This window comes from Rhamphochromis sp. 'chilingali' (assembly GCF_963969265.1).
Source record: "Rhamphochromis sp. 'chilingali' genome assembly, chromosome: 17".
NCBI classification, from domain to species: Eukaryota; Metazoa; Chordata; class Actinopteri; order Cichliformes; family Cichlidae; genus Rhamphochromis; species Rhamphochromis sp. 'chilingali'.
The window spans coordinates 30,822,890-30,835,537 of record NC_137944.1 but is presented as its reverse complement, the minus strand read 5'-3'; the positions used below and the strand labels follow the sequence as shown (position 1 = coordinate 30,835,537).

At 39.0% G+C, this 12,648-nt stretch overlaps 1 long non-coding RNA gene across 1 annotated transcript; it reads left to right on the top strand.

Moving 5' to 3' along the window:
- Positions 1-3,920: 3,920 nt before the first annotated feature.
- On the top strand, positions 3,921-7,749 carry LOC308384751. The gene is made up of 4 exons (XR_013969389.1): positions 3,921-4,069; positions 4,145-4,207; positions 5,414-5,538; positions 6,601-7,749. It is a non-coding gene; the product is annotated as an uncharacterized lncRNA (long non-coding RNA).
- The last annotated feature ends 4,899 nt before the right edge of the window (positions 7,750-12,648 follow it).

The following is a 12,648-nucleotide window of genomic DNA, read 5'->3' as shown; positions in this document are numbered from 1 at the left end:
AAAAATACTAAAGTCGGGTTTTCAGCAGCAACTCTGAGATTCTTCCATCGTTTCTTTTCTCTCAGTAAAAATATTTTGAGCTCCTTTTTTTCCTGTGATGGAGACTGATGGTTTTTAGCTTCAGTACAGTTTAACGGTGAAAGCTGCAGGAAACAGAATAATAACATCTACACTCATCATTTCAACCCAGGCAGTAAAGGCATCGAGATCTGCTCAGACCCGTCACACACCGGAGGGTCGAAGCTGATAAATACTGTGAACCATCTTTGGTCTGGAACCTGTTTTGTTTTCAGAGGAAACAAATCTGCATTTAAAGATGTTCAGGTGACAAAAGAAGGTCGAATTATCACAGCGGTCTGAGCAGCTTTCAGGAACAAACACGTCCATGCAGAAAACATGTTCTTCAGGTTTTATCTTCTTCTTTGTCACATTATGAATTATTTTCAAAGCAGCTTTACCTTTTGTTAAAACACATCTCTTATTTAACACATACTTTATCAGATACACACCCATATTTGACCTTCCTGTATCAGTTTACACCACATGGAAACATTAACTCTGACGTCCTGAACATAATCCAACATCAACGACTCCTGAAGTAAAAATTACCGTCAGTACAAACAGGTTTAAACAGGTTTAGTTTCTGTGAACATAAAACTGGATGAATAAACAAACAAATGAACTACTTGTTTTGGTCACATGACCATCGTGTGTAAAGTGTTCAAATGCATTAATCTCCACATTTAAGCATGAAATCATCATATTTAGACGTCTCTCACACAGTCGCTGAGTTTTCTCTGCAGCCGTTCAGCAGTTGACAAAAAGAAACAGGATCAAACCCAAACAACCAAATCTGAGTCATACAGGAAACTCTGGAGGTCAAAGGTCACTGTACAAAAGCCAACAGTCTTCACCGAGTCTGAGCTCCAAACCTGCGTATAAAACATCTAAGCTGAGCCTTCACAGAAGGTAAAACATTCACTCTGAATCTCTTTGAGCTGGAAAACATCTCTAAAGGCTAAATATTCATGAGGTCACCAATAACTGCTCTGTGCTGCACGTCTGATTTTCATAAACACACACAACTATCACACTGCTGCAGATGTGTGTAACAGTAACACCTGTATGACCAGAGGGCGGCACAGCTCTTTGAAAGGTAAGTCACTCAGAAAAGACTGACTTATTGATACACATAATAACACACCTTCCATCATGGAAAAGGTTTCTCTTTAATTGCACTCATTTTGTATTTATCACTGTAATTTTCTCTTTTATCTTCACTCTAGCACAGACCTGAAAACCTTTCAAAATAAACTAAACAATCAACAGAATGTGAATAAAAAGCATTAAAACATCTGGGTCTAAAACATCTGCATACTCATCCTGCAGACTGGGCTGTTCTTCAGTGCAATACCAATTCGTACCACAAGATGGCGCACTGACTCAACATTAACTTTATTTGGGGAGGTAAGCCATAAAGATTACGTTCTTTTTATAATAGTGGTCTGAAAAAGGTAAAATCTTCGAGGGTAAATGGGATTCAGGCTGAAGAACTGCTCACCTGTGGTTTAATACACCTGTCTGTGTTCTCAGCAGTAATAAAACGGTCCCTAAACGCCTCACACAGCACTGACGCTGTAAAGTCTCAGCACACAGTAAGTACTGCACTTAAACCACAGCGGGTCTAAAGAACAATCTGTACAGTGAAACTATGAGGTTACATTTAAACTAACTGATCTGAGTTCAGTGTTTTTTGCTGTTTTTGTGAGTGAACAAAGAAAAACTTCAAACTTCTGCAAGCAACATGTAAATAAACAAAAACAATGCTTTCAAAAAAAAAACAGTCCAAAAGTTCAAGACTTTGAAAGGTCGACTATTTTTACTTAATTAATCAAATAATTGTTTTTTTAATAATTGCATCAAACCAGTTAGTAACATTTAAAAACCACACTGAGGAAAATATCCGAAAATTAAAATGAAAGCACGACTCACTGCAGACCTCTACATTATGTTTTAAATACTATTAGGTTCTTCTACATATAGAGACCCACCAAAGATGTAAAGTAAGTATATATAGATCAGCTTCCTCCCTATGAGCTCAATAATAACTAATATTATTATGTTTTTATGGTAGCCTGTTAACTTTAAGGGTTAAGCAGTACAGCAATGATGTCATTGTTCCCTCATCAATGTGCAACATTTTTAGAATGAAGCTCCAAAATCTAATCGTCTACTCCCAAAAACAAAAGCCCCGTCATAAAAAATTATTAAATTATGTTTTATAATTGTGCATCTCAGAACATTTGAATATCACGACTATCAAATTTTCATATATTCCATGTTCATATTCATTACACATAAAGTGAAATATTGGAAGCGTGTTTTCAAACTGTGATGATTATTATTAAAGTTCAGGTTGCTCTGATGGCGCTCTTCAGCTCGTCTGGTCGAGTGTTTCTCATCTTTCTCTTGATGATTCTCCATTAACGCTAACCATGATACTAACCGCGAGACACGTTACATACAGCTTTGTTTGACAGAAATGAAGGAGAAAAATGTTTTTTTAGTCATTCATTTTTGTCATGACATCACTTTGATTAGTTGAGTATCTGAGGCTGAGACCACGGGACTGTAAAACATGATTGTTGGGCTTCATTTCTGTGCTGAACAGTCATTTAAGATTAGTTAGTAAAGAACAATTAGTTAATGTTGTTCATGAGACTAAAGTCAACTCACTGTGGCAATGTAAATATAATATGGCCAATATTATAGTATTGTCAGATTATTATGATATATATATATTATATATATACACACATATACATATATCACTGACTTTCAGCTTGTTGCGTTTGTGGATATATGACTGACTTTAATTATTAAACATTCGCACATAAATAAGTGACGTCATATTCAGTACTTTTGACAGTTCACTCTTCGGCCGCTCCATCTTATTAGGGAAATTCCACATACATAAATGTAAATTTCAAAACTCAACCCCATCATTTAATTTGTTTTTGATTGAAATTGAATATTACTTAAACTCTCTTAAATTAACTTCCAATAAAAAAGGTTTATCATTGATTGAAATTCGTTCAGAAATGTTTAACGAATGAGCTGTCACAACTTTCAAGTACAAAGTTGTTATGAAGTCTGTCGCATTCCCCCCCCCCCCCCCTTTTTTTCTTTTTTTCTCCTTTATTTATTTATCCTTCTTATTTCATTGTACTGTATATTGTTACTCTTATTTGTCTTGTATGTCTACTGTACAAACTGAACTGGAATGACTGACTGTTCGCTTTATGATTTCAATAAAGTTTTGAAAAAAAAAAAAAGAAAAAACCTCTTCGGCCGCTCCCTTCTGCCGTATTTTGCGGCAAAATTATCCACACCCACCGCCGCGCTATGAATTGTGGGATATATGGGACCACGAAGCGTGCACCAGACCACGCTTGATATTTGGGGAAATCGACGGCGCATTTGGAGTATGCATTTGAAGCACACTTCGAATTGGGACAGCCGTCGTCGCGTGGCGGTCGAGCAAGATGGCGGCGTGAACACCTTTCATTATATATCCCCTTCCTAAAAAAAAAAAAAAATCCATCGGCCCATAAAAACAAAAAATCGCCATCGGGCATACCGGGCATGGCCAGTCCAGCTATGAGCACATCCCTGTCACAACAGCGTTTGTTTTACTTTAAAGGCTTTATGGTTTTTCCTATAATACTCTTGTCAAAATGCCCAGGCCGATTTTTTGTCCCAGTCCAGCCCTGGACTTGACTCGTTACTTGAGGATAGACTCAAGACTCTCGTCTAACCTGCTTTGCAGCTCAGCTGCTGGAATCCTGCTCGTTGTTAAAGGAAGTTTTTTGGACCAATCAACTCACGCTGATGTTAAGTTACCGCGCTGTGATTGGCTCTTAAGATTAGGACATATTGGTCAGACAGAGACAGGAGTGTTTCAGATGCCGGTGACAAACAGACACCTGAACAGTCCTGTCCTGAAATAAACATTTATTTTATGAACGATTAAAAAAAGGTTAAAATCAGACGACTTACCTGACTTAAGGTAAGAGACACTTAAGAACGATCAATTTGGTTTGGTATAAAACAGTGATTTTACATGGTTTTACTCTGGTTTAAGGACATTTGGCGATAGTGTCCAAACAACTGAATCAGACAATTTGGGGACACCAAAACAGCAAAGGTGAGTAGTGACCACATTTGAGTTTTATTCAAAAGTGTTAAACCCTTTATTGGCCATGGGACCGCCGACGGGCCCATTTTACAAGCAATCTTTAAACGATTGTAACTCGGTCAAATAAAAAAAGAAAAAGAAAAGCCAACTCCGCTTAGTGCGCTTCGCACTAACGTCTCTCCATTTGGAGTAGAGAGACATTTCAAACGGTTACTAAAAGACGAAAAATCGATCTTTAAGAAACTTTACGGTCCATCATTAGAAAGCACGAACAGCGACATTCCAATCATATATAAGAATTGATGACGCACGAGCAGAGTGTGGAGAAGTGGCAACGCCCCCCAAAAGACCTGGAGATAGAAAAAAAAACCGAATGGCCTGCAGGCTCAAAACCTTTACTGTACATATTTATTAAAGTTTATATTTAAACTTGATATTGTCTTACATTTTGTTCCTGTTGAATATCAGTTTCCACTTAACTATAAATCTGAAAAAAACAGAGTCCGTTTTTTACTTTTCTTTATTTTTTTTTCACTTTTTTTAACTGTTGTTCCATTGTCATTACAATACAATAATGTAAAATGACTGCCAGATATTGAAAGCTGAGGGTATTCTAAAAAAAAAAGGGGGGGGGGGGCAAAAGAACTCACTTACAGTATGATTTCTTTCCCTTTTAGAGCCAAAATTGCCAAATAAGTCCAGGTGGCCTAAATGATGCTTGGTCAATAAAGGGTTAATTTTCTTTAAATAAATTAACATTAGTCTGACATTTAAAGTGTCTCATATCGAGCTCCAGATGTGGACATCTGTCCATGCAAATCAGGGTCAGCTGATGTTAAATCACCTAGTCAAAGATGTTTTGGTAAAAGCCAGTTAAATGTATTTATGCTCCACAGCAAAAAGCTCTGGGTTGGAATGAGCAGGCTGGCTGAGTGAGGGGTTTGTGGAGGCCCTGCGGAAGAGGAGGAAATTTAACCTTTAAAGCCATATTTACACTTAAACGGAGAAGGCTGCTTTCTCCTTCCACTTTTAACCAAATCTCAGCATTGATTAGAAGGGTCTATACACATGTTTTTATTATGTTTTTACTGTGTGGATGATAAATGAACCACTGATGGTGTATACAGATTACTGAATGAGTGAAGAAAAGCTGCTGTGAGAAACAGCCTGTGTAGATGTCAATAACTCTGCTCTGTTATGAAACTCTGAGTGCAGATGGCTGGTCTCTGGTGGATCACTGTGACGATGGTCTTCTGTCTGTCTGCTGGAAGTTTGGCTGAAATAGACTTAAACCGGCTTAAGGGACTTGCAAAACAGATAAGGATAAATATCAGAAACAGGTAAGTCAGCATCATCTAAAGTAGGGGTGTTGAACTCCAGGCCTCGAGGGCCAGTGTCCTGCAAGTTTCAGATATCACCCTGGGTCAACACACCTGAATCAAATTATTAGTTCATTACCAGGCTTCTGGAGAACTTCAAGACATGCTGAGGAGGTAATTTAGCCATTTGTTGGATCAAGGACACATCTAAAACCTGCAGGACACCAGCCCTCGAGGCCTGGAGTTCGACACCTGTGATCTAAAGTCTCTAAAACTAAATATTTTATTTTCATGTGCAGTCAGGGCTGTTTGGTAAGCTCGGCAGAGCTTAGCTATGTAATAAGGTGGTGAAATATGGTTACAAGCAGAGTTATTATAGTTAAAACTAAACTAAAAACTAAAAGTAGGTGTGGAAAAAAATAGTTAAGTAAAATAAAATAAAATAAAGAGCTAGACTTAAAACAAATAACTGGCATGATTTTGTGAATTTGGAAAACTGACTAACATAAAATCAAAATATAGAGGTAATGATTTCCCTACATCTGCCATACAATTATGACTAAAAACAATGCTCCTACAGATTTCTTTTTACAGTTTATCACCTTGTTGCATGTAATGATGTGTCTCTGTAATTATTGTTGCTCTGATAATTTATTTATCCTCTCTCAGTTCTTATTTCCTGCTGTTCTTTGTCTTTTCACTCTGCTTTCTCTAAATGACTCATATGTAAAGTTCTACATAAATAAAGCTGAGATAAGAGAGCAGTGATGTAGAGAGGAATACAGCTCCATTACTATCCAGTCTGGCTTTGTTTCTGAGGACATGTTCATGACCTCGCCTTTGTGGACTGAAAATAATCATATTATTATTGAAAAGATTTATTTATATTTTAACTTTGTATCACTTAATTCTTGTTATATTGTTCATTATGTGAAGGGAATTCCCCATAATATGGCTGTCAACAACAACAGTATAAATATCTAATATGTAATAATATCTGACATGTATGTTAGCCATCTTTACGAGCTGTCATATACACAATATTAATGTGGTTTTCGTGTGTGTGTTTCTTTATTGTGACAGGTACGACATAAAACCAATGTATGCCGTAGCTGCAAGTATTCCAAAGGATGAAAAAAGAGTCTCTTATGACCTAAGTAGTGTGATGCCAAACCAACAGACAAAATGGAATGACGGCATCCTCAGCACTCTTAGACTTGTGGTAGCCCAAATAAAACGCATAAAAACTAAGCAAGGAATTCAATATACTGAACATGCTGAGTGGCGTGTTCTGCAGAATGTACGTTGTCTTGAAGGTCACAATGGTGATTTTTTGGTCTTCTTCTCTCGTGCCAGTCCATGTGATAAAACGTGTGCAAATCCAAATGGAAACTTCAGGATCACTGATGGGCTCAGAAATCTCTTTAATAAACATGTGTGGGGTGAAAAGGCGTTCGTGTTTAACGAATTATTCAAGCCAGGCGGGAAGGACACTAATCCAGACACGATAAGTTCGGCCCTGACAAATATTGGGGCAGCCATTGGTCACGAAAATATATTTCGCTGTTACAAGCATAATGATGGTAATTTCCATTGCATCAGATGCTTCACTGTTACTAAGATAAACCGAAACTGTATCTCATAATGCACCAACTCATTTATGCAACAAGGAACGTTTAAAAAATAAGCAAATAGACAAATGTTTTAAAAGCTGAAGTCTCCACTCATGCTCTACTCCTTTACTTTGTTTTTCTAACATGAAATTTACTGTCTTAATGATGACTCAGCCATTTAGGTCCAGCTAGGTTTATATTTGTCTTTGCTAACTGATACAAACCATGTCGCTTTTCTTATTCTAATTTTTAAAGTAATGCAGCTCAGTTTAGAGGGAAACACCCCAAAACCTATGATGGTAATCGTGCTGAAACTGATTTGACTATAACAAATTCATATCAAATTACTGAATGACTCCTTTTACTGCTTAAACACTGTGTGATTATCATGTAAAGCACCAGGACAGTGACGTGGTGTTTGCTGAAGTCAAAAGAAAAGTAGCCAACAGTATCAGTCAAATTTTTCTGCATTTGTGGCAGATGTTCTTTTTTTCTGTAACACATGTAATACATATTTTTAATGGAAAATAGAAGTTTTCACAGCACTTGTATGTTTGTATAAAGTTCTGTGCCTTTTAAAAGCCTGATGAAATCTCTCATTAAAGCTTTGCTAAGCAAATATTTACGTGTCTTTGTGTCAGTAATTTCAAACCAGCTTTAACCTTCATGGTTTCACTGAGCCTGTTTATCTGCAGTTGTAGCTGCTCTTACAACAAGTATGGTAACTTTCTTAATGTCTTATTGCTCTATGTTATATTTCTGACAACAACAGGTGTAGACCGAGTGTTCTTAAGCGTCCAGTGTACACATAATAAAACCACAGTGTTGCTCCATCGTCCTCCACTTATCATTTATTTTCTCAATTAAAAACCTCCACCATGAAATCATTATTCAAAGCAATTAATGTTATGAATACTCAAAACACAAAGGGCTCCTGCAGTGGGTGTTCCTCTTTTTTTTATTATTCTACCATTATTATGCTGAGAATACATTTTTAATTCACTTTGATTATTTCTATTTTCTTCCTGTACTTCACACCATTCAGTGTGAAATGAATTTTTAATGCCACTCTATGATGGTTTTTGATTGTTAAATAAAAAGACAAATTATTTGTTTGAGTCACAGTGTTAATGATATTGTTATGACAATAATATGGGGGGGGGGGGGTATTAGATTAGATTATAATGCTTATCAGATTATTTTGATGACTGATTAATATTGTGGTTTCTTTTGCTTTATCTCATTGAATTTCTTTAAATATATAACTAGGTGACAAATGAGAGGACAAGGATAAACCCCTGACTCCTTCAGTGAGGTGATAGGATGGCTCTGCTTTATTGTTGAAACAGGCTCGGCTTGTGTTACAGGTGCCAGGTTGCAGCACTGATGGAGTCATGAAAACAGGAAATGATTAGACATGTTGTGGTGTGCTGTTGTTGAATACTGCATCATTATAAAGGAGGAGCGTGGCGCGTGTGCCTCTGACTGCTACTGTCAGGCCAAAGCTTTAGTGAAATAAAGAGTCTGGATTATTTTAGATTCTTCAGATGATTAAACTATTCGCTGATAAATTTCTGCGTTCTTCTGAGCAGCTCCCAGCACCTACATGCCTGCATATGTATAAAACACTGTAATTGGTTACAGTTTATTCTGCCACAGCATTATTTGTATCTGCTGAAAAGCCTCTTGGTTTGTAGCTGAGCCACCCGGCGAAGAAGAAGTGCAACCTGTGGTTTAAACCTGAAGTCGTCCATTTAGCAAATGTCTTGTTTTATGTTTTTCAGCACGCAGCAGAGAGTTCACAAGAAATATAGAGGAAGAAAAAACGTGGAAATTCCTCTTTGTGTATGACACAATTTTTATATGAGCTGCTTGTACTGGAATAATAGTAATAATCATTATTGCTACATGTAAGTACACATGACACTACATGAAAACAGATCAAATGTAGAGTCACTGTGGTGACGACACAAGAAAAAAAAGAAACCTGACACCCTGAAGTACAGCTGCCTTTAAGAGCAGACATTTCTACACTTGCTCCTTATTCTTTTTTTTCTTTTTTCTTTTTTTTTTTTTTTTGCCTGTCCCGTTTGGATCTTTAGCCATCAGAATTGTTTTCTGAAGGCCAAGAAAGATGCCAAGTGGATTTATTTTACCAAGTGGATCATCATGGCCTTGCCATAATGGTCCATTTGATTGACCTTTATTATAATTATGTATTAATTTTATTTTCATTTTTTAAAGATGGGACAGACATGACTGGGGGATAGGACAGGGAGAAAGAATGAAAGAAAGAGAGGGAGAGAAAGAAAAATAGAGGGGAGAAGAGACGGTGAGAAGGGGGGGGGGGGGGGGGGAAGAAAAAAAAAGAAAAACAAACAAAACACCTGGATCACCTGTATGGAGATAGAAAACCAGAAGAGAAAACCAACAACAAAGAGCAACATAATAAAAACAACACCATCACAATAAACTAGCTAACAATAGATAACAGTAGATACTTTTTTAATTTCACCTGTTGAGAATGAAAAAAGAAAACAAGCAGAAGAAAACGAGAGCAACATAATAAACAACATCACGATGATATATGGGAATATCACAGTAAATACTAAACATTATTGTGCAGCATGTAAGATCGACAGCGCACATTGTGCTTTGAGGTAGGAGCCAAAAAGGGTGTAGTTTGTGGGTGTGATCACCCGTGTGTACACCTGTGAGCATGGACGCGCTTGTTTTTTTAAAAGGTTCCTTCATGTAATGATCTGCTAGGGAGTGTGGGGGGGCCACAGCCCCGTCCTCCAGGGCATGAAGCAGGTATGGAGGAGATCAAAACTCCAGACATCCAGAGGCCCCCAGAACACAAGAGACCAAGGAAGACCAACAGAGGGGCAGCCGCGCCACTGTCCCAGTAAGAGCTGAGGAGAGTCCCGGATGAGGGCTCACTCAGCAGCCGCGGAGCAGAAGCCAGGGGGAGTTGCAGTGACGCGCCCGTGAGCTCCGCGGGCAGCCAGCTGTGCCTGAGTGACCGAGCCCCAGGCCGAGAGGCCGAGGGCACCCCACCTCCGAAGTGGCCCGAGCGAGCCCCAGGCTCCAGGCCCCGATAAGCAGCCACCAAGAAGTGAGCTGGTGTGTACCTGGACGCCCATCCCTGGACACAAAGAACCACCAACGCACCGATGTCTGAGGGCGTCTGCCACTGGCAGGGGAAGTGGTGGTGGGGGGAGATAGGCCTCCAAACCTTGGAGGGCCTGAGATGTCCCCAGAGAGGTGGCGTCTGATACCCAACCTGACATATAGACACAGACATACAGGCACACACAGATACAAACATCCATTCCCACCCTCATGCTCTCATATGCAATTACTCCACACTCAACCAACGTGGAGACAGACAGAGACGCTGTACACACGATCACACTCCCCAAGCGTACTCTAAGCCCCAGGTCTAGGTACCTTTGCCCCTGGAGGGGGAAACTGCACCCAGACCCAGGTGGTGTTACCCTTTTCCCTGCGGTGGGGAGAAGCAGACCGTCCCCACTCCGCAGCAGCAGGGAGGCCCCACACTCCAGACCGCAGTCGGACGGCCAACTCCTCCTCCTAGCCCCCCCGCTCCAGCAGGTCGCAGAGAATGGGGGTGAGAGAAGACTCCAAACCTCCCTCCACCCGCTCATTGTAGTGTTGATGCATGTGTGTTCTAAGGTGCATTTAAAACCCAGGAGGGCATGGAGCTACCTGCCAGAGAGCAGCAGGTAAGCGCATAGCCCCTCCTGATAGCCCTCAATGTCTACGTGTATTTAAAATTGAGAGGTGGGCAACGACGCCAGGGGTGAGGTTGTACACCCTGATGGTCTTTTGGATGCCGTGTAGCTTGCCCACCCCCAAGATCCTATATGTATGTGTAATGAGAGTGTGAGTAATGTGAATGTCTAAGTTGTGGGATAAAATTGTTCTTAAACATTTTTAGGTTTCATATCTTGAAACATCAAAATCCGTCCTTGAATATTGATAGATACTGAAATTTGTATAAACAACCACAATCTATTTTCCCTCTTCCTTTTGTTGCAATAAAACAAACCCAAACAGCAATAATGATAATACCAATATCTCCTGCTCACGTGTAAACTAAGGCATGACTTCTCTTATAATCTCCAATAAACATAATAAAGTTGTGCTTGTGCTAAAAAAACTCAAATCCTTGACTTTAAACAAACCAAAGGAAGGAAGGCTTAAATGTATGAGAGGAGATTTCCAAAGAAAAATACAAAATAAAAACAGAATGATGAAGATGTTGTAACCAAGATGTTTTTAGAGCCACAAAAATGTCGTTAAATGAACAATAAAAAAAAAGACACACACTAGGAGCAGCTTTTTTCTAAATAAGATCACGAAAACCAGAATTAAATGTAATTAAAACATCATGTTTAACAAAGAGGGACGTGTGGTCACGTGAATGAGCAAAGATGCCTCGTCTGGGAGAACAAGCACGTCCTCACACATGTATGTGCAAAAAACAAGCCAGTCTATTACTACTTACATTTAAAAAGAGTAACGACTGAGGGCATCAAAAATATTATGAAAGGTTGTTTATTCCATACAGTCCAGCCGAGATAACCACGGTCACTCTTAGAGAGACGCCGAGCAGACGCCACACAGACAGGGCCGAGCCAGCTTCCTGTGAGGAGACACTGCACCAGTGTAACGCACACTGTACAGACAATAATGACAAAATTAATATAATTATTAGATGACTCACTCGTGTTTGAAATCAATTAATGCAGCTTTAAATGTTCCATAACAGCAGAAAAGAAAACGACTTAGAAAGGTTGGTGATGCAGCACGTCTGTTTACATGCAGCCTGATGAAAGTCATCAAAGAGAAGGAGTAAAATGATCCGGTCGTCAAACAAAGGTTGTTTTCACCAAATAATTTATTAATCCATCATTTCGTTACAAGGTGGAGGACAATACTGATGTACTGTAGTTTAATACATTATTAGTACCACTCAGGATTTACACGTCATTTTCTGTTATCACTGTTCAACAATCAGCTGGTCAGTCAGAGGACACCAAGGAAGTTTCATGTATGAAAATAACAAAAATACTAAAGTCGGGTTTTCAGCAGCAACTCTGAGATTCTTCCATCGTTTCTTTTCTCTCAGTAAAAATATTTTGAGCTCCTTTTTTTCATGTGATGGAGACTGATGGTTTTTAGCTTCAGTACAGTTTAACGGTGAAAGCTGCAGGAAACAGAATAATAACATCTACACTCATCATTTCAACCCAGGCAGTAAAGGCATCGAGATCTGCTCAGACCCGTCACACACCGGAGGGTCGAAGCTGATAAATACTGTGAACCATCTTTGGTCTGGAACCTGTTTTGTTTTCAGAGGAAACAAATCTGCATTTAAAGATGTTCAGGTGACAAAAGAAGGTCGAATTATCACAGCAGTCTGAGCAGCTTTCAGGAACAAACACGTCCATGCAGAAAACATGTTCTTCAGGTTTTATCTTCTTCTTTG